This window comes from Aptenodytes patagonicus, chromosome 15 (assembly GCF_965638725.1).
Source record: "Aptenodytes patagonicus chromosome 15, bAptPat1.pri.cur, whole genome shotgun sequence".
In the NCBI taxonomy this organism is placed as follows: domain Eukaryota; kingdom Metazoa; phylum Chordata; class Aves; order Sphenisciformes; family Spheniscidae; genus Aptenodytes; species Aptenodytes patagonicus.
The window spans coordinates 5,190,975-5,214,796 of NC_134963.1; the positions used below are offsets into that span (position 1 = coordinate 5,190,975).

Consider the following 23,822-nt stretch of genomic DNA (forward strand, 5'->3'; position numbering starts at 1 on the left):
AACCCACAACAAAATTGCTCATAACGTCAGTAAGCTGTTAATAACAAAATATATTTTGATTTCTCTTTTCTATTCACCAGAAGATTTACCATTAAATTCAATATGCAGACCTGAAGACACTGACAGAAACCTAAATCGAACTACAGGCTGGGCAGCAGCTATACTTTATGGTGACAATATATCTTTTAGTTTCCTGAAATGGAGGCATTTTTCCCATTAAACTCAGGCATTCATTCTCTGCAATCACAATGAACTTACAGAATAAGACCCAAACCCTGGGAACTGCATTGCACAGATGTTGCTAAATTATTTAATATAGCATTATTATAATTTTGTTGCTGCAAATACTGATGCTCCGAAACAACAGAATACCTGGCCATTCCTCATGCTGTATCAGAAATGAGCTCTTGGGGCAGGGGGAGAAGTCTTTCAAACCCAACCTTGCCTTTATCTCAGTGAAAAAATGGATTTGCAGAATTTACACATGACAAAAAATGGGGGGTAGATTATCCTTATTTTCAATTCATGAAAACATTCTTCTCATCAGTGGTGCAGACTTGTAATTATATGGTGATCATTATATGTTTCTCATCTGGAAACAAAAGTTTAAAGGTAAAGAAATGGATGTAAATGCATAGCATTCAGAACTACTTAAAAATTACTTCTGCTTCTTTTGTTAACACCACCACTTAGTACTCTCCTCTGGTCCAATACTATGTAAATATTAATAATTAATCCTCAGGTTAGAAAGACAGATCTTATCTTCATGTTACAGAGAAGAAAACAGACACCAAGATTTAACCAACAGCACTCGGCATATCCACAGCAGGGACCTATTTAGAAAACAGATCTTTGCTCATCCAGCGCTTTACTTCCACAAAAATTAAGGTACTTTACAAAGCAGCATACAAGTTCCTGCCCCAAATTCCCAGACAGACACCTGCAGTGTGGAGACCTGACACAGCTTACAAAACACGGAGGCAGGATGGAAGGGCAGCTAACCTGACTGCAGACCTAGCTGCTTAATCATATTCTGTCGAAGAGACAACGGATGTTATCAATATTACGGAAGTTTCAGGGTACGTGCTCATAAAATAGGTTAAAATCTGAATTTGCAGCATGTTAGGCCATTCTGTAATGACCTGAATGTGCTCTTACTGCGAGCCTGAGATAGCTTGTTCCACATCTAGGGATGTGTCCTATGCATGTAGGCACCCCTCAGTAATGACCCGCCCTCTGTAATTTCACCCTCTATCCTGCCCCACGGTACATTATTTGTGTGCCCTTGCCCTAAAGTAGTGACTCCAAGAGCTGTGTTCGTAGAAAGTTTTAGCCTGCTACTACAAAGAACAGAGACTTAAAACATCCTTTTCCTCTTCCCAACTGCACAGAGGCAGAATCTGGTTTTGCCATATGTTTTTGAAGGCGCACTGTAAAGGAAAAAAATCTGAACAGGAATTATTGATTTTCATGTTTTCTTTCTGACAACAAACACTACAAACATATGCTTCAATGCCTGGAGGATAAATGTTTTCCATGCTGACAGAAGATAATATCCACCTCCAGGCAAAACTAGAAGCTATTAAGGCATCTTTTGGGTGGCCAACCAGACAATCAGCAAAAGTCTTTTAAGACAAGTATTACTACACAATACTAAGGATGTAATTAAACCATTTCTGTTAAAAACATAACCACTGTGGGCACCACGATGGAGTACTCAACTTCATAGTCTTCAGCGTATCACTTCTGGCAGTTTGTTTTATCTAAATTACATAAAATTAATTTGCTCAACACAGAAATAAAATTTAGAGATGAGCTTTACACTAACTACGGATCTAGATATTGGGCCGGTCAAGGTATGTTTAGATCTGCAATTTAAGTTCAATCTGTTCAAGTCAATAGTTGCCACGCACAAAAACACCCACGAGTGGTTTCAAATTCAGAACAAAACCACTGATGGAGGGTTTTGCTTTAGAATCACCACTTAAATAATATGTCAGGTTAGTCTGCACCAATAAATCCATTCCACATGTCCCACCGATTGGCACTTCTTTGAGCTCGGTCCATCATGCCTTCAATTATTCCTTTCCTGTTTTTCTTTTTACACATCCAAAAAATAACCATAATAGTGGTTTTATATTTTTAAGACAGACTGGGACTCAGATCTCCCTAAGAAAAGCATGTGTGTCTCTTGCCTATATAGCAAGCTGAAGTAATTGCCAGGGAGTAAAATGACTCTTGTGCCTGTAAATATGCAAAGACCTTCAACTGCATCCTTAGCACGGCTGTATAGCTATAAAAGACGTAAATTTCATTTAAAGGCAGACATGGTTATACACTGCTGGATTAGAAATGAGTCTCTGTGCGTCTAGAAAAGAGCAGAAACTCACATACAAAAAGCTTCCTCAGATCTAACTAATATTAACATATGAACTAAAGCAAAGCTGACTTCCCAGGTGTCCCAGGACCCAGGACTTCCTAAGTCCTGGTTCAGAGAATCCTTATCATCACCTAGAAAAACAACGTGGCTTGTCAAATGTTTTCTCCTTTGTCTCAGAAGCAAATCATGTAGCATGACATATTAATATTGATTAAAGAAGGATCCACCTCTTTTCATTTGGACTTTTGCTGAAAGAGATGGACTTACTGTATCTAATCATCTTTCACTTACAGAGTTTCTCCACTGAGTGTACAGCTTTAGCAAACCAGCATTCAACTTTCTGGACTCCTTTATTAACCAGCAGGTTTCCAGTTACCTTCGGAACAGCAGGTCAATGAATTTTCTCTAAAATCATGGTCTCCCTTTTTTCCTCTTTAGGACAAAGATTCAGCTTTCAAGCAATGCCAAGCATTACAGTATCTGGGACACAGAGTACCCCACGGACTAATCCACCCTCTTTGTTCTAAGTCTCTTCCCAGGTTACATCTATAACGAACCCGTGATAAAACCTGAAAAGTGAATTTATTTCTTGCTCAGACTAGCACCTTCTTGCTGGCCGCTGCATCTCTTATCCTACGGGGGCTTCTTTCCTAGTGGGAAGATTAGTACCATATTCATAATTCTTGCAATTTATTAACCATCCTCTATAATACCGTGTGGGAGACCACTGCCTTTTTCCACTGAAATTGATGGAGGTTGCTAAAGTAAAACCAGAGACAAATTAAACCATAATCAAGACCTTAAAGGTTAGCATTTACTTATGTCAGCTCCATTAGCTGATAAATCCACATTGCAACACCTGTATCTAAATTTCTCTCCTGGCTATGCAGCATTACACTATAACCCTTTTTAAAAGGAGTCATTCCACCCTGCCATGGCAAATCTTCAGCTTTTAGTCTGATTTGTAGCTGGTGGCCAATATGTTGGTTTTTGTAGTCACTGTCGATCTGCAACTGCCTGGTGAAGACAAAACGCTACCAGTGGGAAAATCCACTAGCAGAGAAGACGACTGTAACTCATGCTGTTATCAGCCATTAAATCCCGCTAAACCAAACTTTATCCCATAAAGATTTGTCAGCTTTTTCTTGAGACTTATTCCATTTTTCTCTTAAATAAGTTCGCCCTATTGGGAAGAGCCTGATGGAATCCAAAGACTATAAATCGCTTCTCCTTTCCACATCTTTCTTCTCTTTAGTTAAATATTTCTATTGTCCAGTGAAGTCTTTTCCCGGTTTAGAAGGATTTTGCCAAACCCTAGTTTAGAGGAGCAATAAAAAATAAAAAGTCAAAATTAGTTTTATAAAAAAAGATTATTTCCTGCAAGCACAAGGAAAAGACCTTATAATTTTAGGCAGCTGGCATGCTTGCTAATAAGTCCATTTCTATGGAAATGAGTTCATAACTATTAATTTTGCCTGCTCCTGATCTATTCTTGATGAGCCTTTCAAATTTAGAAAAGCGCTTCATGATTCTCTCAATTTGGTAATTACTAACTCCCTTTGATGAATCCAGCCCAGTGTTTCAGACATGAGACATTCATTACACATTTTTTCTTTCTGGTGAGAGGAGAAAAAGAAACCATGGGCTTGGATTTATTTCCTCTCGCAAACTCCAGTAAGTAGGCCCTCTTCTTCAAATTGCAATTTATAATCCTATTTGTGTACTTTCACAATACTGCCTCTGCTAGGTGCTAGAAGAACCCTCAAAACCTTGAGATTTCTGCAGTTTCCTGTTGTCCAGCCTCATATATAACTAACACATCCAAACCAGGTCCCCAACAGCCCAGTCAAGCTTTCTAACACATACAGTCTTCATTCTGTACACAGCAGTTAGTAGGCATGGTGGTGATCCATCTCTACAGAGTTTTAGCACAGAATGATGCACAGAATCCACGTAAACAGATGCCATGCCATCCATGCCAAAAAAAGCCAACTGTAGCTCCAACCAACTCCAGAATAAGAAGAGTTAATCAGGACAGGAGAACGTTGCTAAGTCCCAGAACTGGACTCATGTCCTGCAATGGACACATCCAGGCTGCAGGCATGCAGAGCCCGACTGCCTTGCTCGGCTTGCCAAGCTGAACCTGAAGTATTTCCTCTGGATGTATACATTAAGCCATAAAGGAGTGAGCACTCCACCCAGAGGCAGAGCCTCTCCTCAGTTCAGAAAACTCTGCCAGTAGAACAAATCACAGGCTGCACAAACCACTATAAAAATAAGGCTTGGGTTTCAAGTGCTCCTAAACACATTAGAGAATGCTTTCATTACTGCATTCAGATGCTTTGTAAAGATTCACACTGTTCTTGGAGGGCTATCTATCATGTTACCTTGTTACATATATTCTGATTGATTTTCTTCCTGAATCTGCTAGTGTATGCAAACAGTAGGAAAAATATATATTTTTTAAATCTGAATCTAAAAAAAATCCAATATCAGATTTTGTTTCTCTACATTTATTACCTTATTAAGTATTTATATGGAACTGCATAGGCTTTTTTTCACAAAGTAATAGGTTACTGTGAAGGTCCACCATAGCTCTAATGTTAGAGGCTTTAGTAAGTACTACAAAATCACCTGGCATTGAAATATCACTGAATTTAATTTATTCCTAATTTTTGTCTAAGCAAAACATGGAATTACTGAATTAAGTACTGGAATGATACACAGTGATTGATGTTATGGCAGTGACAGTCTAAATAGTTAGTAGTTACCTTAAATAAACAAATGCCTATTATTAGCTATTAAGAAAGATTTATGTTGCTAACCAAACTGAAGAGCCTGCTCTATGTATTTTTAGAGAGAATGAAATGTGCCACAGTGAAGGATGACAGTGCAGGACACTTTGCAGTGCATTCAGCTGGGTGTGCCACTGGCACACGGAGGGTTTGCTAGCTCCCACTGCCGGTTCATCAACAATTTAGTTGATAAAAGTCAGACCCTTCTATTAATGCAGTTGGCTATAACAGGAAATCATGAGTTTCATTCATTCATAAAATAATGTTTTCAGTAAACGGCAATCTGTTTATGAGGCCCACAGCGGGGTAAACAAAACCCTAAAAAAATGGAGCAGACACTAGGTAATTGAAAATAATAAAATGTCTGGTATCATGTTGCTTGAGAATCTTTTCAAGGTTAATAATGGTCAATTCTTACTCCCTCTGACAAATTGTCACCAAATTCAATGAGAAAAGGATTATATAAGCAAGGTACATTAGTTTATAAAATATTTCAGTAATACAGGTCTCACGCCTTTGATCTCAAGAGGATTAATTTCATAAGTACGGTTTACTGAAGAGCAAACACTTACAAGAGGAGGCTTTTCAATGACTGATTGGAAATGCTCAAGACCCTAATTTCCCGCTGAAGGCAAATGAAGCAGCAGACGGCCAGGACCTCTTGGGGAAAAGATCCAGACTAAAGGTCCTGACCTTCTCCCCCTAAGGAAATTAAGATCCCAGCAGCCCAAGATGAAGGAAATAAGAGAAAATACCTACTAACAGAGCAGCATCTGGTTTCTGAATTACGAAGATTTGCATACTGTCAGCCCTTATACTTTGCTGAGTGCCGCTTTCCTGAATGCGGGCAACTGAGTAACAGGAACGAGCAGCAGCTAACGCCTTTGAAGCCAGGATATCTTCTAGCAGCTACAACATCCTTAAGCACAGATCCTACTAGAGAACAACGTACTGGGGTGAAACGGCTACACCTTGTGTTACATACAAAGTTTGACTTGATGATAATGGATGTTAAAACCTGCTAGCCTAACCCCTTTTCTCCCAGCAGACATCATTTCCATTAGGCTGTAAGGACACAAAGGTGTACAGAAGCTTGGAAGCAGCCTACTCCCACTGTTCTCCCAGGGTAGTTTGCTGAGAAAGGGCCTCATCCCGAGGAGCACTGGAGATGGGCCTGGCTGGAGCCCTGCATAAATAAGTGCAGGTATCTCTGTCGAGTGTTGCAGCATGGATGAACGTCCCTAGAAGCCAGGGCAAACTACCTGCGTGTCCTGAGTATTTCTGCAAGCTTTTGCATCAATGTGAAAATGTTCAGATGACACAGTGCCACTGCCCCTTACTGCGTAGCCCCCAGAGGTTTTTGTTTTGCTGAGGGAAACCGGACAGTTGGGGGTGCAAGGCAGGCACAAACACTCGAAAAAAGCCCTGCTCGCTCTTCTTCCATGCCACAGCACAGAAGTGCAAGGCAGAAGTCCCAAACATTGAACAAAGACAGGTTGGATGGCAGGTTGCAAGTAAATCTGCAGGGATGGAAAAAGTTTGCTTGGTTTCCTCTCACGATGCATTTCAAAATCACCATTTACAATTTCCTCTGTTGTCTAACAGAGTACTTGCTCTGTTGTCCAGTTTACTTTATACTGACTACAGGCTTTTTCAAAACATTTCTTGGTGCCTGATCTTCTTTTTCTTTCACTACCGTAAAAATTCATGCTCCTCACAGATGCATGGGCAATGTAAATGGCTACAGAGGATAAAACCAAGCTGCTAAATCTCTTAATAATGTATGGATTGACACAGCACTTTTTAATAATCCAGTAAAAGCCATAAAAACAAGAAGAAAATATTTTTCTTTAAAACACACTACCAAGACCAGATATTAGTCATGTTATTTTGCTTAGCCAATGTTTTCCCACAACTGAAAACAATAAATCTAGATAATGAGCAAACCTTTTAAGCTTTTCAGCTTCTTCCACTGCCAATTCACAACTGTGCTGCTCACTAACAACTTGCAATAACTTCCACTTTATTTGATTTTACCAACATCATCATGACAACCCTGGAGACAACTGAGACAATTGCTTCAATTATTTTTATTTGCTTCCACCCTTGTGACAGTGTACAGAAATTCTCTGGTAAAAGAGTCCTTAGATACTATTTTAGATAGCCTTTAACAAAACAGGACTTTTAGGACCAAATTCAGTATGGGTGTAATTGGTGCGCTCCATTGGCAACGTATCACTGGGCACTGGGACTCCCATGTGTTCCTTTGTCGTGACTCTCCCCTTTTGAAACAGCATGTAATATTTTGGGGTTTAAAAAAGCATTTTGATTGCACTGGAATATTTTTCTGACTACTATTTAGAACCTCGTTATTGCTGTGCTGTGTATTTCTTAAAATAAAGCTTCTCTGCCAGGAGAAAGAATCTTGCTGGGGAATATAACAAAGCCATCCAGTAAGAAATTGGGGCCAGGGTTTAACTGATGTTGGATGCAAATATAGAGGGAGCTATTGTTGTTTAAAAATAAGACATCATTTCATGATGAAAGATTTATGCTGAATCCTAACCAGTTAATAAATATCAACAGCCCAAATGGTGCTTATAATTTTTCTTTAACTATTCAGAAATTCTTACGTATTTACATACCATAATCACACGGTGTATTTTCAACATTGCTGTGCAAGCAGCTGAAATATATTATGAAGCAGAGACGGATTTTTAAAGAACCAATGACTGAAAATTCAAGCTAATAAATACAGTGACATAAGAACTTCTTTGCAATGCAGGGACTCACATACAAAGACCCTCACTCCACAGACTCTCAAAAGAACAAGAATACAACTCTGGGAGGCACTTTTTTACCACGGCCTGTGCTGCAGCTGAATAACCCAAGGCCTGGGTGCCTTCAGCCAAGCTGCATGTGAAGTCAATGCAGCAAACATTTCACTTGACCTCAAATAAAACACAGTGGATGGTCAGGGGCATCCAGAGACTCAATGGTGGAGACAGGGAACGTACTCTAAAAGTTACCTGTTGGAAATCCTTGGTGACACACTGCAATGCAATGGGACAGACTCTGGGTCTGCCTATAATGCCACCATATAATAGCCAAAGAAATTAGTTTCCTGCAGGTAATTAAGCAGAAGGAAAAGGCCACTCTTCAGTCCAGCTCCTCCACTATCCCTACACTTGGTTATTGGCTACCAGCTCAGCGTAGCTGAAGACGCTTCATTCAGAGTCTTGCTCCTGCCCAGCTAACAATGAAATGGAAGACACGCAACAGTTTAATTTACCTGCATACTCTTCCAAATTTATTGTGAGTCTCAGGAAGAGTGACTCTACGTGCCAGCTCCTGAACTCATACAATTATGTAAGGCTCTTGAATTTTATATTTACAAATACGTACGCAACTTCCTCATCTTCCTAGATAGAGACAAGAGCTTGGGTAAGTGACCTGGATGTACCCTAACAGCTCAAACCACACTTCCAACAATATTTTTCCTTGGCATTTTAAACACCTTATGATTTTTATATGCCAGACACTAGCATTAAGTGATCAGACTCCTTTGTATACACCAAGTGCATCAGAAAAGAAAACCACGACTAGACCTAGGAGAAAGTTACTAGCAATCCAGTTGCTGTTTTGATTTCAGAATTACAATTGAGGCTGACAGCTGGATCTCCTTGGGGAGAAAAATCAACCAGAGGGGATCTAAAGATGCAAACTCCCCACGCACAGAATTTATGAATTAAAGGAAAGGGGAGACAAGCTGCAGACTGTGACATGAATATACCTAATGTGCTGGAGGATACATGAAAACAATGACAAATGGTGCTCTCCTCTTGAGGATTTAAAAAGCCTAATTCAACACCTTTTGAACTTAATCCTTTGCTTAATGGGCAGACAGTGTAAAGGAGTAAATAACAGAATGCCAAGCAGCTAGCAAGGACAATGAGAAATTTAAGAAGTCAGGTTTTTTTCTTTTAAAGCTTGCTAAGAGTGCACAGAACTCATGAGCCTGCTGTAGAAGCTACTGTAATACCACCTGCATGAAATAATTAAAGAGCAAATCAAAATAGGAACATGGGCAAGAATTATTTTATTCCTCCTACATTCTCTTCAGATTTAAACAAGATTAAGCATCTAATGAATTAGACCTAGCTTTCTTTGAATCTAATGTACTCTTAGATGGAGAGATAACGTGCAGGGTGTCCTGTGGCTAACTCACACGTCTGCTAAGAAATAAATGGCCATGACAACATCCTCAAAGAAGTTAAGGCAGGGATCAGTGTAGCCCATTAACATTAACACAAATGGGACTTCCTCTCTCCCCACTACCCCGAGAGACACATGGTGTACATAGAATTGTTTTCTTTTATAGGCTGATAATTATGTTTTTAAAAAGAGCTAAGCTTTTCCTCTCACTGTTGATACCCACTGAACAGACAGCAAAAACATGAAAGTGAAACTGGCGTAAAAACATCAGTTTCCCATGTTTTAATTAATAAACAAGATTAATTCATCCAGCTGAGCAAACACAGGGTGGATCAGGGTCTGCATTCAGTGTATGAACAGAAAGAGCCATCTGCAGTAATTCTATGTACCTCCACCCTTTGCTAGTTGGGATCAGCTTAAAGTCCTGATCTTCGCAACAAAACTAAAAGCAAGAGAGAAACAGGCAGTTATAATGTAAGTCACACCATTAAAAGCCTATTTTCATCCTAAAAATGAATCCAAATTTCCCTAGAAGTGCAAAGATAATTCCAGATAACAAAAAGCAGAAGGGTGGATTTAATATTTCTCTTTTTTAAAATCATTCCACAATTACTTTCTAATGGCATGAAAGTAAGGTCAACACAACTGTCACCACATAGTGTCTCTAGGTCACCTTTTCAAAGGGTAATCACTACTTTGTCACACTTGCAAGACAACGATTTCCCAACACGTGATGAATTCAAATGTAGTGACAGCTAATGGGATGCACTGGGGGGGCTGCTGAGATATTGCTGAGAGCTAAGGTCATACCATGAATAAATGAGTTCAGGCACAAGTGAGTAATAAGTGAGGTTAATTCATTTAGGCTCTGAAAAGGAATAATTAGAAATGGAAAGGGGAGAAGAGGTGTTCCATCCCGCCTTCCCCACTCCCCTATTTGTATGATAAAACGTCGTGTCCCCCCGGACTTCATTTCAATGAATTTCCTTAGCAATGAAGGCTTGGAGTGGGGCTGAGTGAGTTGAGCTGCTCGCCAGCGTGAGGCAGACCAGACGCCTGCACCATTGGGAAGAATCACCGCTAAGGACATCGCACTGAGGACTTCCCACGTTTTCTCAGGGAGTCTGAGCAACACATGACCCGAACAGACCAGTAACAAAAATACTGGTGGGTTTGATACGATGTTATGTTGACTCCCTGATTACCCACTGTAATAGTCACACAGTTTGGGGACTGTTTTGCTTTTTCATTTTCTTTGCTACAATTAAAAATGTTACCTAAGCAAAAATACCAGCTGTCATGAAGAACAAAGAGTCAGATTAAAGGATTTCTAGAAAAAGAAGGCAGGTTCCTGCAAGTGCTGCAAATCACGCTAAGCTACATAAAATATCCCTAATGTTAAGGGTTAATGTAAAGCAGAATTTACAAAATCATCCTCCTTCTATTCCTCTCTTTTCTGAGTCTTTTCAGGATTTCATAATCCCTTCCCTCCTCCTGCCCCCCTCCCAACTCCCTTCCTCCCCCGTACAAGAATATGCTCAGCCCTGGAAAATTGTTTAGCTGAAATCCTTAGATTTTGTCGAGTCCTGGCATTCTTTGAGACAGCTGTATTTACACCCATTGCTGGTGGGTAGTCATGCTGGAAGCAATTAGCTTTCATGCTTTTTCAATATCCCCTTTCAAAAACTTTGAGATCCCTCACTGCTATTGATTTAGATGTAGAGAAGCATAGCAAAAAAAAAAAAAAAAAAAAAAGTTTATCCATATGCTGAGCTCCTTTAGTCTAATTCAAATGCAGCCTTCAGCTCCCCACCACCTAACGCATGCCTCCACAGACACGTTCCCAGCCCATCAGTGAAAATGCTCAAAGGCCTTGAAGACCATCACCAGAACACTCAAAGACAGCAGCTTCCAACACTGCGGGTCCAGGAAGGGTTCAACCAGCCAGCAGCCATCTCTCACTTAGATCGACAGGTTGCATTTGAGCATCTCTGTTGAGTTTAACAACACTTTCAAGTGTGTCCTTTATATTTTTCTAAGAGAAAATCTGTCACTGCTGGACTACTTAAAAGAAAAAAAAGAAGAAATGGAAAGAAAAACATGGTATGATAAGACAGTAGCTAAATGTATACTGATTGCAGTAATTGCATCCATTCCTCTGTCGGAAAGTCTTGTATTGTATTTCTAATATGCGCTGATAAGTGCATTCACAACATGATTAACTGCCTCCAGACAAGAATGGCTATTATGTTTAACAGACTGATTAGCAAGTGACAGAGCTGCAAACTGTACTCCTAGTAAATTGGCTGCTTTTAAATTACAGCAGCTTTTTTATGGCTCCATTTTTAAAATGCAATGATTTGTTACACATATGCAACGTAATTCCTATCTGACAATAAGTAATAGAGGATACTGAGCTTTTAACTTTTAATCTTCAGATCTCAATTAAAGCATTGCTCATTTTCTTTTTAATTACAGCGAAATCTGCACCATACACGGTACTCATTAGGCAACATCCTGTCTTCAATGTCTCTGAAAAACTATCCTTAAACACATGGACAGTGATTCTAGTCCACCTTATTTAAGCCATCACTTTTGCTGGTTCTGTAAGCAGTCAACTAATACAGGATTTATTGTATTCTTCCCAGCATTTGATTAATTCCCTCTTCTTACTGCTATGGGCACCTTTCCCATGGACTTTCACAGAAGCCCCAGTGACCTCAGAGCAAGGCAAAGGCAAGAAGTGCCGGGTCTGTGCCGTCGACAGCCCCGCTCACCTCCTGGAAGATAAATCAAAGCAGAGATCTCAAATCTGACCTCAGTTCAGACTTGTCATGGCATAAGGCTTGCCCCTGCTATAGCCAGGACTGTTTATACCTCAAGTGAAATGAGCTCCTCATTAATTCACTGTATTTCATAACCACAAATGGTAGGATTTAGGCACACAGTTCCTTGCGGTGCTTCTCAAAATCCTGTCATCAAATGTGTGGTTCTGTTTTTGTTGATTGCTCTTATTTTTAACATATGAAAGCACCGGTCTTGGATTTGGGCCCTCTGTGTATTTCATACAAACACAACTATAAAGACAGTCCTGACCCCAGAGGGCTTGCAGTCCACAAGACAGGGACAGAAAAGAGATATAACAATCTGCACCAATTTAAATTCATACAGAAAGCACAAACCCTTTAAGCACAAATTTATCTAGAGACTTTCAAGCTCAATGACATCATGTACTTCAAACCAGCTTATTTATAACATAAAGCTTAGTATAACTTGTAAGGAGATAGAATAAATCAATTTGCTCTATCACAGAACTTCATCAGATACAATACAGATGGCTCTGCTACCATGGTTAAAAATAACCTACACATTTTTAAATCAGTTCAAGGCATTTATCAAATTAGGAAACCGGTGGAGGAGGATGTTGTCTAGCTTGTACACAGTAATGGGAATATCCACCCAGCAGTTTGGTGCTTTTATTAATCTTATCTCACATATTTATAATTTTATTCTGGACAGTCAGCTGAACTGGTAGAATTCTGTTTCCCAAATCATTTATCTTTGCTAAATAGCAGGGCAGAACAACTTGAAGTTGTTTATTGAATGTAGATAAGAGGTGGGGGGGGAATCATCCAAAGGGCAACCTGATTGTAGAACAGAACATGAAACACTTCAGTAACAAAACCACTGTAAAGCAAACCTGGCGTCCTGGCTGAGCAGTCCAACACTTCATGCTGGATAAAAAAGGATGATGAGAAGTAACAGATTCCAAGAGGTAAGCCCTACAGTAAATCAATTGTCGGGGAGATTGCACCATAGAAGTGGCCCTGTAGATCCTGGCATCCTCCTGCATGGTCCTCAACCAGTCGGCTTGTGTTTCCCAGCTAATCTGAACCACGCAGGGAGACAGAGTGCAGAACACCCAACAGCCCTGCAAATAATACTGTTTGAAGAATGAAATTCATTTGTTTATCAGCTTTCATTGCTCTTGTTCTCACATTCCACCCACAGAGGGAAAATTAGGTGTTGATGTTTGCTCGGGATTTATTTACTAAAGGATTTACTGCAAGATTCTTGAAGGAGCTCTGTCCAGCTCTTCCCACTGGAAGGAAAACCACGATGCCCCAGCGTCTCTGGAGAGAAGGGACATAAAGCCAGCACGAACAGCTCAGAATGTGTGTGCCTAAAGAGGCAGGATCATTCTCTATGCTGGAAGGAAATTCCAGTTCCTGTGTAACCCCTGCAAAATGAGGAGGGAGAGCTCATGCTGTGACCACATTTTTATTTTTTTTTAAAAACCAGGTTTAATAAGCTCCTGGGTCAGCCAGAGCTTTGACATCCACTGCCTACTATTTTTCTTCATAATGAGCTCCCTAAAGAAGACCAAAAGCCTTTGTAACTCAAATAAAGCCAGATTTCATCACAATAAACCTCGAATATGTAACTTATTAAACAGGGAAAACTCAAAGCAACTAGATCAAACAGAAGAGAAATAAAAAGGCTTATACCCAGCTCTCCCCCTAGATCATGGTGTCACTGCAGGCAGGTCCTCCACACTTGGTCCCAGCTAACCTAGGGACTTCCTGAGCTGCAGCAAACCCTGTCCCATACCTGGCAGTCCCCAGGCAGATCCCTCCATGCCCTCCCATAGCTGGCTGCCTGCTCCTGCTCCCCTGTGCGTCTCTGCACCAGCCACTGGTGACCAGCTCCATGTCGTGGCCCCTCTACGCTGCCTCTCTCTTCCCTGGGAGGTTTTTTGCAGAGCGTGCTCAAGTCTCATTGCCAGCTTACTGTCTTGAGCCCCCCTTATTGGATTATAATGATGGTCTCCCAGTTCAGCGTCCAGGTCCTTGTACAATCTCTTGGGGTCAGAACACTGACCAAAGTAAGATCTACTAGTTACTCGACCAAAAAGTATCTAGGAGATTACTCCCTGGAGTAGATGCTCAATGTACAGGGCAGGGCCACACAGGAAGTTTAACTCTCTGAAGTCCATGTGAGCTTTACAGCTGCTTTCAGTGGGCGGAAGACGAAGATCTATTTGCATCTAAATCTAATCTTTTTTCCTGAGGAGGACCATAAATTAAAAAAAGGAATAATCAAAAAATAATAAATTCTGCCTAGAATATCAAGTTCAAAGTTTACTTCTACCTTTACAAGATCAATTTAAGAAAAACAAGATACCATTAGAATTCATTAGATACACACTTTAGACTTATTGCTTATTAAAATATATATTAACTGTTCCCTACTACTTCAATTTATCAGCTGCACCATGCCCATATTTTTTTTTCAAGAGGATTACAACAGCACAACTAATTATATGAATGCTTCTGCAGGTTATGACCGAAAATGAGATCAGTTGATAAACTGCTTTGATAAGGATTCAAACACGTCCTAGGAGAAGGAGACATCTATCCGTTCTGGTTTTGCTCCTTTGCAATGGCCTTAGAAACACACAGAAATTGCTTCTCTTCTGCTCTTGCTCATTTAAAGTCCACCTCTGTCCACCGAGATACCCACTATTCCTTGCAGCACCCCTCTCCATGCCGCTTCCGTGGCCTCTCACCTCCATGTCCCTTTTTGTTGCCATTTGGCAGCCCTCTGACGCCAACCCCGTCTTGTTGTCCCCACTCTGCCACCTCTTTGCTGCTCCAGCAGCACCACCAGGTCCCCTTGGCTTGGCCCCCTTCATCACCCCCTACAATCTCATTTATAATCACCATTGCCAAATTGCAGCTTTCTGAAACACTTAGTGACCATCACCCAGAATACAGAGGATCCTAACCACAGAGGGAAACACCACCAAGAAGCACAAGAAACTGCATAAGCTAAACAGGGTAAAGGATCAATAGTAATCCTCAATATTGTATCAGAATTTAGGGTAATCTTTATCAGCTCACTTTCTAATGATGATTTCAGAGACAGCAGCAAACGCAAGTGCTGCGCTGGCTGCCATATCTTGACCACAAATATAAAGTGAATTATTATTAGTGCCATTAACACGGACAATAAAACATATAAAAAATTATAGGTTTTTTACCTGCTTTGTGAAGCTGCTTACAGCACCTAAATCTTCTACCATGGGTCAAATTTAGCTTTTGACATAGATTTGGTCTGAAGAGCAGGAGGGGTGTTTATTTTAAAAATAAGTCCATTTTCAAAAATTACTTCTGAAAGACAAAAAAACCTTGAGGGTATTTTCCTCTGTTCATAAGTTGAATATTGAAACTGGGTTACAAGAGGAGAGTAACCTCTACCGTGTTTCTCACAATGTGATATTAAACAGCATTCTTAAGTTTCCAAATTATATTTGTTTTTAAATTGCTTTTAACATAGGAACATCAGGTTAATGAGTTTTATCCAGTTTGACTGGAGGCACTGAAGACTTCTTTTAAAGAATAAAGTAATTCCATATTATTTTTGGGGGGTGAAACAATGACATCTTCAGCATAGGACTGTGGAACAACCAAGAAAGTCTGGCAATTCTGATATACTGAAACATCAGAGGAGAGGGGGAAGAATTTATGAAAAGAATGACAGATTTCAGAAATCAAGCGAAATTTTTTTCAAGTGAAGAATCAGAGGGGAAGAGAGACTGGGAATTTATTTATTTAAAAAAAAAAAAAAAAAAATCAGTACTTTCCAGCACCCCTTTTAGTCAAACCCCAACCCTTCAAAATACTTCTCACCAGGGCACCATATAAACAAAGCAGACCATGGGAGGTAGGTGTAGATTATCAGCTTTAGCTGCAAGACTTGTACTTCTGCATCTTATTTTCAGCAGAAGCAATGCAAAAAAGCAGAAAAACCTTTAAAATCAGGAAGCACATTTGACAGCAGTCTATAGAGCGTTTTACTAACACCTGTTTTCATCAAACTGTCTTAATACTAGGGTTTTTTACCATTTGTGAGTGAATGCAGGAGCTTTTACTTTAATTTAAAATAAAACAATTTTCAATTTGAAAGTTAAAATGCGAGTGTTCCAAGGAGACCTACAAAGCAGAAGAAACAAGATAAAGGCTCCTTTCCCCTTACACAGTACTTGAAGTCACACTGGTTTTAAACTACCTTTAATACTGGCCTGTACAAACTGTTTGCATTTGGCTTGTGGGACTGAGAACACAAAGGGCTTTGTGGAACCAGTCTAAGGTTGAAGCTTCATTTTCTTGGAGACCCCCTCCTCATTTTTTTACTTTGTCTCCTAGACTTTGCTTCTCTATCACCATCCCCTAAACAAAGTATTTCCTATGAGTGAAAAGCAGCATATTGTAAGCTGCAATGCTGGATTCGGTGGCATCTCTCCAAAGGGCCCTTTCAATTCACTGAGAACAAGCCCCCTCCATCCTCTCCTTTCAGAGGAAAATAGGGGCCCGTGTCCCATACAAGTGACACAATCTGTGTGGGGCACAAGAGCTTCATCTCCAGGTCAGCCCCCAGGAACACCAGACCAAGCTCCCCGGCATGAAGCAGAGACGCAGAGCCCACATCCCTGGCCACAGCCCTGCCCAGGTCCTGCCGTGGAACAGGGGTGGCACAGAAAAGACAAATAATCCACTTGGGCAAGGACCATGTCTTTTCCCCCCTCCGATTCAAGACTTATTTACCAAGCATCCAAAGCCTGACTGGAAACCCACTTCCAGAAAGGAAAGAACCATGACAGGAAAAAACTGCAAGAAGATCAATCACACAAATGTCTACCGAATAACGCAGCAGGCCACAATGTTTCTTTGGAGATCTGCAAGCAGCCAAGAGATGACAATACCCTAATTAAAACAGCAAGCTGCAAAATGTATCCAAAAGGCTTTCCTTCCCATCCAGCCCCTACTCAGATACTAGGCAATGAAGTAAACATCAAGTTGCACTGGGAGTTGTTTCCATAAAGAAAATACAGATAATGAGGCATCCCTAAAAACTCTTATCTTTTTTTTCTTTTAATTTAAAATTGAGAGGACCATGTGAATAAAAGGGATGGTGTCTGAGGCAAAAGGACAGATGGTTCTGCTCCCGGAGCGGTGCACAAAAACGAGGCTTATTGCAAGGCTTTTCTTTTACTTAGGGTTTTTTAATTTACTCTTCTTTCTCTCTTCACTCATCTATTCATCTACCCATTGGAGTACTGAAAATTCAAGTTCTTGTTCTTCCAATTCATATTCAAATCGAAACACATACAAGCACACAGCACAGCTTTCAGCGTAAAAGTTTGAAGAGTTTTGTTGTGGATTTTGGGGGCTTTTTTTTTTTTTAAGTGTATAACAAGCCAATTACAGAGGCTGAATCAATACCTTTTAGATGAATACAGAGGAAATGAGAGGAACATGGCAATGGTGACACATCCCCCAGTCTGAACTCCCTGGAACATGTGGTATATGCTATTATTTTATGTATAATGAGTAACTTGTAATGTGTTTATCTCATCAAGAAAACCACTGTTCCCTCACTTTTGCATTCCCTGGGTGCTTAATGAAGTGGTTTTGCTTTTGATGAAGGTGAATGCATAAATAACCTCTCCAGAACGATGGTCACGGTCTCTATAGATGCACTCATGTCCTTAGCTGCCAGGAAAAAACAGCTGAGGCCACCTCCTTCAAAGGCCGGCGGGTACAGGATATCTTCCATAAAGCAGAGTAATCGGATAAGGCCCGATGCTATTCTCATTCTTGAAGACATGCACAACGTTATTTCCTTTACACTGAGTCCCCATTCAGTTCTATCCTGAGACCCCACTCGTACAACAAAGTAGGTCTGATCCTGCTTATGCTGGGCGGCAGCTGCACACACTCGCAGCGGCCCTCGTGCTACACGAACACAAGCTGTGCCCTGCAGCACCCTTCAGTGCCAAGGTCTCAGACCACGGAGGAAAGAGACGGTTCTGCCCTACAGAGCACAACATCGGCTTCTCTGCAGGGACTCCTGGCCAGATACCTGAACACCACATCTGTCTGGCCCGCCAGCTGATGTACTAGGTACAACTAAAAGACTCTTTCAGACTCTAAGGTGACCCGGAGGGTCAATGGGAAAGGTTTTTCCATCTAGAATTATTGAACCAGAAGAGAAAACAGGAACCAAGTACAGCAAGGGCCTGCTGGGTTCAAGATTTTTAATGGTTTTGTTGAATGGATTTCATTGAAACATTTCAGACCAGTCCAATAAAATGAAATACTCCAATTCAGAGCAAATTTACCTGAAATAAGCACTGCATTAATAGTTTCCTGGCTGAACACTAAACACTTGCATAAAAGCTAGGAAATCTTGGATTTCCTGTTAGGAAACCATTCTAAAAACAAATAGCTGAGCAGTTCTAGTTATCACAAGGGTTACAGAGGTGGCTCCTTCCATAGGGCTTGGTTATTTACTTTAAGGTACATGGGCTCTGATTGTCTGTCTTGATGGCCACTGTTACCTTGATTCTCCGCTTGCCATGGAAATGTCTGAGGACTCGCTACCATGGAAGGCAGCAGCCCCACAACAGCCACACTACGATACTCCACAGATATTTAGAATAGAAGTGAATCATACCCCACAGAGCATACAAAAAAGTTTAGGGAGACAGAGTGTACTCAATCAAATCGGACATGGGAACTAATAGCAATGTTTCTGCAAAGAATACTAGATAGAGTATTGAGATAGATTTGAGACCCAGTCAGGAGGGCCATCATTTTCTGATTTATAAGGAAGTTGTCCTTGATCCACCTGGATCATTGTTCCAGTTCTGGAACAGTTGAGCAATTGCTACCAACTGAACCATCAGTACTGCTATCAGTAGCACAACGATACTTTTTCCCTCACATATAACACATTTCCTTCCTGCACCTTTACTTCTGGTCTTTAACCTTGGGGAAAAAATCATATGCTCTGTAATTAAAAAGAAAAGAAAAAGAAAAAAAGGATTTAAAGGTAATAGTCATTACAATCACCATAATAAATTTATGGGAAATATATTTAACTATTACCATGGCAATCTGGAAACTGTTTTGTTATAATTAAAAGAATAATTACCTTTCACTATTTTAACAAACTCATGAATTAAAAATTTAGAACAGCTTTGCCAGAGTACATTTATTTGCATACATTGCAAATAACACGCTCTCATGGTATTTTCTCTTTAACTCATCATGTCTTCTATATGTATCTTTATACCATGTTGTAGTAATTTTCATTTAGGGGACAATAGTGCATATATGCTTTCATTTTACTCAGCTAGATGCATGCAAATTAGTTCAAAGCTAGAAAAATGCATGTAGAGCAAATAATTCTTTGGGCTAAAAAGTACAGTTGCAGCAGCACACTTTGCAAGTGCCTGCACCTCAGTTGTTACAGTGAAGAAAACCAAAATCAATTAAAAAGTCCTTTTTCTTTTGTTCTAAGACTGCCTACACTTTAAAAATCAAACATTTTTATCTTTTAATTTGAATTGAGTATGTTTCAATTTAATTTCAACTTAACTGGAAGTTAGAAAAATTGAAACTTTGGCCTATTTGGGCCTCGACTCCTTCAAAATCGATTTATCGTCACTTCATACCCACTTATCGCCATTTTTAGTAACGGCTTTGGAGTTGTCACCGGCAAACCAAAAAAGCAGTTATCACACGGTGCCAGGAGGAAATATCGCTGCCATTCAGCCACAAGCAGATCGGACACGGATGCGGAAGACGGAAGAGCCTGTGCGCACCACGTAAGACCCTATGTCACATTTGCAGGAGCCCTCCTACCCCCAGGAGAGCTACTTGCCATACTTACTGCCTGTGCAATACGTTCACAAGAATTTCACGTATTCTGGGTGTGAAAAGCTTTTCAAGAAGGGTTTTATTCAGAGCTACAATAAGCAACGGCGCTGGCCATGAACTTACCTACTTCAAGATGACTACCGCATGCAGTAAGAAAACTCACAGTATCTCACTGGCACACAAATCTACAGAATAAAGTAATTTGTGAAAGTTACTTGGCAAATCATTTCAAATGTTAAATAATGTGGTCAAATGACAAACAGCCTGTGAACAATTCAAAACAAGCAGAAGCAAAACAAAGCTTTCGCTACAAATTGTACATCCAGCCCAAGAAATTAGGTTGAATAACTCACTGTTATGTTTTCGTTTGTCACCTGTTATGATACAGCACAGAGCAAGAATCTTTGCTGAAGAATGAATGTACCCTATTTAGAGTTCCATTCAGCAATGATTTTATATGGTTTGCAGGTGTAGGTCACGGGTTGCTTGAAATATAGATCTCTATAAACAGTCTTATAAAACAGGTACCGTCTGGAAAACTGCCACGTTTTTTTAAATAGAAAAAGTAGACACACGCTTGTTACTCAGTTGAAATAAAGATGCTTCTGAAGACTGTAAAGGGACACAAATTGAAATTATAAGAAAATATGAACTGTAAGGACACTTAGTATGTAATTATTTAAGCAGAAGACCCTTAATAAGTCACATAAACAAGCTCAGTTTATAAACTCAGTTTTAAAAAACTAGTTCAGTTTCTGGAAAAAAACAGAACTGGTGTTAGATCAGTAATATATTTTAGCATGCCTCTTTCTTTTTATGTATAAAAATGTATAATATTAAATGTACAAGATTAAATTGGAAAGAAATGCAAACATTAGCCAGGGCAAAGAATCAGAAAAAAGCACCTAAAGAGATGATATACATAGGCACTAAATAACCACCTACATGGAAAAATAAAGTGGTACATCTCAGGAAGATCTGTGTAAAATATGCTACAATAATGCCAAGAGGTTTGGGGAGCAGCAGAACTAATGAAACTGAGCTTCAGGCTTGGATCTAACAAGGTCTAAGATCTACGTGAGACATTTCCTGACATTGGCTTTTCATAACAGTGCTCTCCTTGGTGGGTTCTCCGGTGTCCAACAGGTGCGGAGATGATGCTGTGGCTTTTCTGTCAGAAGGAGTCCTAATACAGACTCTCTTCTCTATCTAGCATTTTTATTTCATGAAACTTACAGGAATTCAGTATCTTTGAAAACTTTACCTTCGTCAAATTTGGTTCAAAACAGGACACACACCTCTCCACCTCATCTCTTTAGGAAAGCAGGCCAAAACCAAACCAACAGATTTAGATGACACCAAGGATGAAATGTGATTTTCCAGTAGATTATGTCTGCAAAAAAAGCTGGTGCAAAGGTTGCACCACAAATGGGAAATGTTTGATAGCGCAGGACTGTAACAATCCATCTCCTGACAGGACTGAAGCAGGACCACAAGGAGAAGGTGGCATGTTTTACTGGGGATATCAGTGATAAAAGGCAGAAAATCTAGAAAAAGAAGTTGACTGGAGGGACTTACATGGGAACAGAATTAAAGAATGAAGCACTGGTAGACAGAGAGGCAGGAATTTATCAGTACTTGACATGTATTATCAAAAAGAGAAATGACCTGGTACTACTAGACTGCACAATTTGCACATGAATGCAAAAGGAACTGCATCACTCCAGAGAGTTGAGGGAAAAGGCCACAGTATTGCCATCGTTACCTGATGTTGACATGGATGGCCGACTAATCAAAGCCAACACAGTTCCCAGGAGGTGTAAGGGCTGCAGAATCGGGCCTCTCATGACTTACCCAAAATCACACAGGAACTGTAGCACAGCAAAAGCAGGAACTACATCTACCTTCGATTTGTTTTAACCTTTCTTCAACAGGACCATAAAAACTTCAGAATGTCATCTCCTGAAGCACGCACACAATGCCATGCAGATAAAGGCCCGCTCTGGCCTACCCTCTCATGACTGAGGATGATGCACACAGTCTCTGTGGGTTAACGTTAAGCCTTTACTGTTGCAAGTGCAGCTTCACAGTAAATGGAAAGCCTGAAGCCCATGTCAGTACATCTGCAGTCTGGCACCACCACGCTTTGTGGCTGCCAATTTGAGATTTTCATGGATGACAGTGTTCAGCAACACCAGTGACCATCTGTTTCTTCCTCCTCCTCTTCCTCCTCCTTCTCGTCTTCCTTCTCCTTTGCTTCTACTTAACTCAGTCTTAAGTGACCAAGGTATCCTGGAAGCAAAGGCAGATTAAAATTTGCAGTGGATGATACAACATCTGCTGATTTAACTCCCAGGGAAAAGAAGAGAAGAAAATTGCAGTGAGGCTTTGAAAGAGGGTGTAATGTAGAGGGTTAATGGGGAAAATGGAGCAGCTTGAAGTTAAAGTCATGGCAGTCATGTGATTTGACAGACTGTTTCCCTGGGTGGTAGGTGGAAGAGCAAGGCCCCATAGAGGGTGTGTCGGAAACAGGAATGATGCGATTGCAGTGTGCTGTAACCAAAAATAAAGGCAAGCCGACCCCTGCTTATCTCCACAGTAGCCTGCTATGCAGGGGGGTGAGCAGGAATGGAGATTAGTAGCTTCACTCAAGTGCACTGCCTCTGCTTTATACATTAAGTGCTTTGAAGCAAGCAATCATTTTGATGCTTTCCATTTCAATGCTTGCAGCCTACATCTTCCCATGACAATGTACCAGAAAAGTTTAAACTTTCCTTCTAGGATTTACATTGACCAAGGCATGCCCACACCACCTCTAATTCTGCTTTAGAATTAGACAGAGGCTTTGCCTTAGGAAAATTCAAATCCTATGTCAGCAGTTTATCAGATGGCTTCTAGCTAAGGGACATATTAAAGGACAAGACCTGATTCTGCAGCCAAATGGCCACATGCAGGCCAGTGAACCACACACTATAAATAACCATTAATCAGCTAGACTGAGGTGAGGGAGAAGAGGAGACAACACCCCACATGGAGCAGACTCTCTCATTTGCTGAACTGCTCCTTCCTTCTGGAGGCACTGAAAACAAGAAACAGTGTGGGTTCAGCAGGTCACATCCCTGCCCAATCCCAGCTCATTTCACCATCTCAAAATAAATGAAGAAACAGGCAGTGCTGTGCAGAGGAAGGAATAGGGACTATGCCTTTTACCCTAGGCCTGTCTTCGACATCAGCTTTGTGCTGGTGCGACTGTTGTGGTTAGGAGTCGAGTCAGACCACACGCACATCTCTCTCCACACTATGATCACAAAGATCCCTGGGGGAGGATGTCTAAGAGAGTGCCAGGACAGGGCAAGCATGCAGCGACACACACCCCAAGCCCTCAGCCAGCCAGCAGCAGCCTACAGTGCAGGGACTTTCCAAAGAAAAAAAAAGAAAAAGAAAAAAAAAGAAATTTAATATTACTGAATGGATTTTTCTTCCGTGACGATGCCCCTTTCCTTTCCAAACCCACATAAACTTTTATAATCTACAACATCCTCTGGCAAGGACTTCCACAGGTTATGCAGTTGGTGAAGCAGTACCTCCTTTCATTTTGAACCTGCCAGCTGCCGGTTTCAAATGATGTCACCAATTCTTTTTTAGAAAAGACAGTAATTTCCCTATCCACCTGACGCAATGTTAATTTCTTCAGACCTGACTCAT

The 23,822-nt window shown here is 40.6% G+C and overlaps 1 protein-coding gene across 1 annotated transcript in view; it reads right to left on the reverse strand.

Moving 5' to 3' along the window:
• The window catches only part of LOC143167425 (transmembrane protein 132B-like), a 263,937-nt gene that overhangs the window by 85,265 nt on the left and 154,850 nt on the right, over positions 1-23,822 (reverse strand). The window lies entirely within an intron of this gene.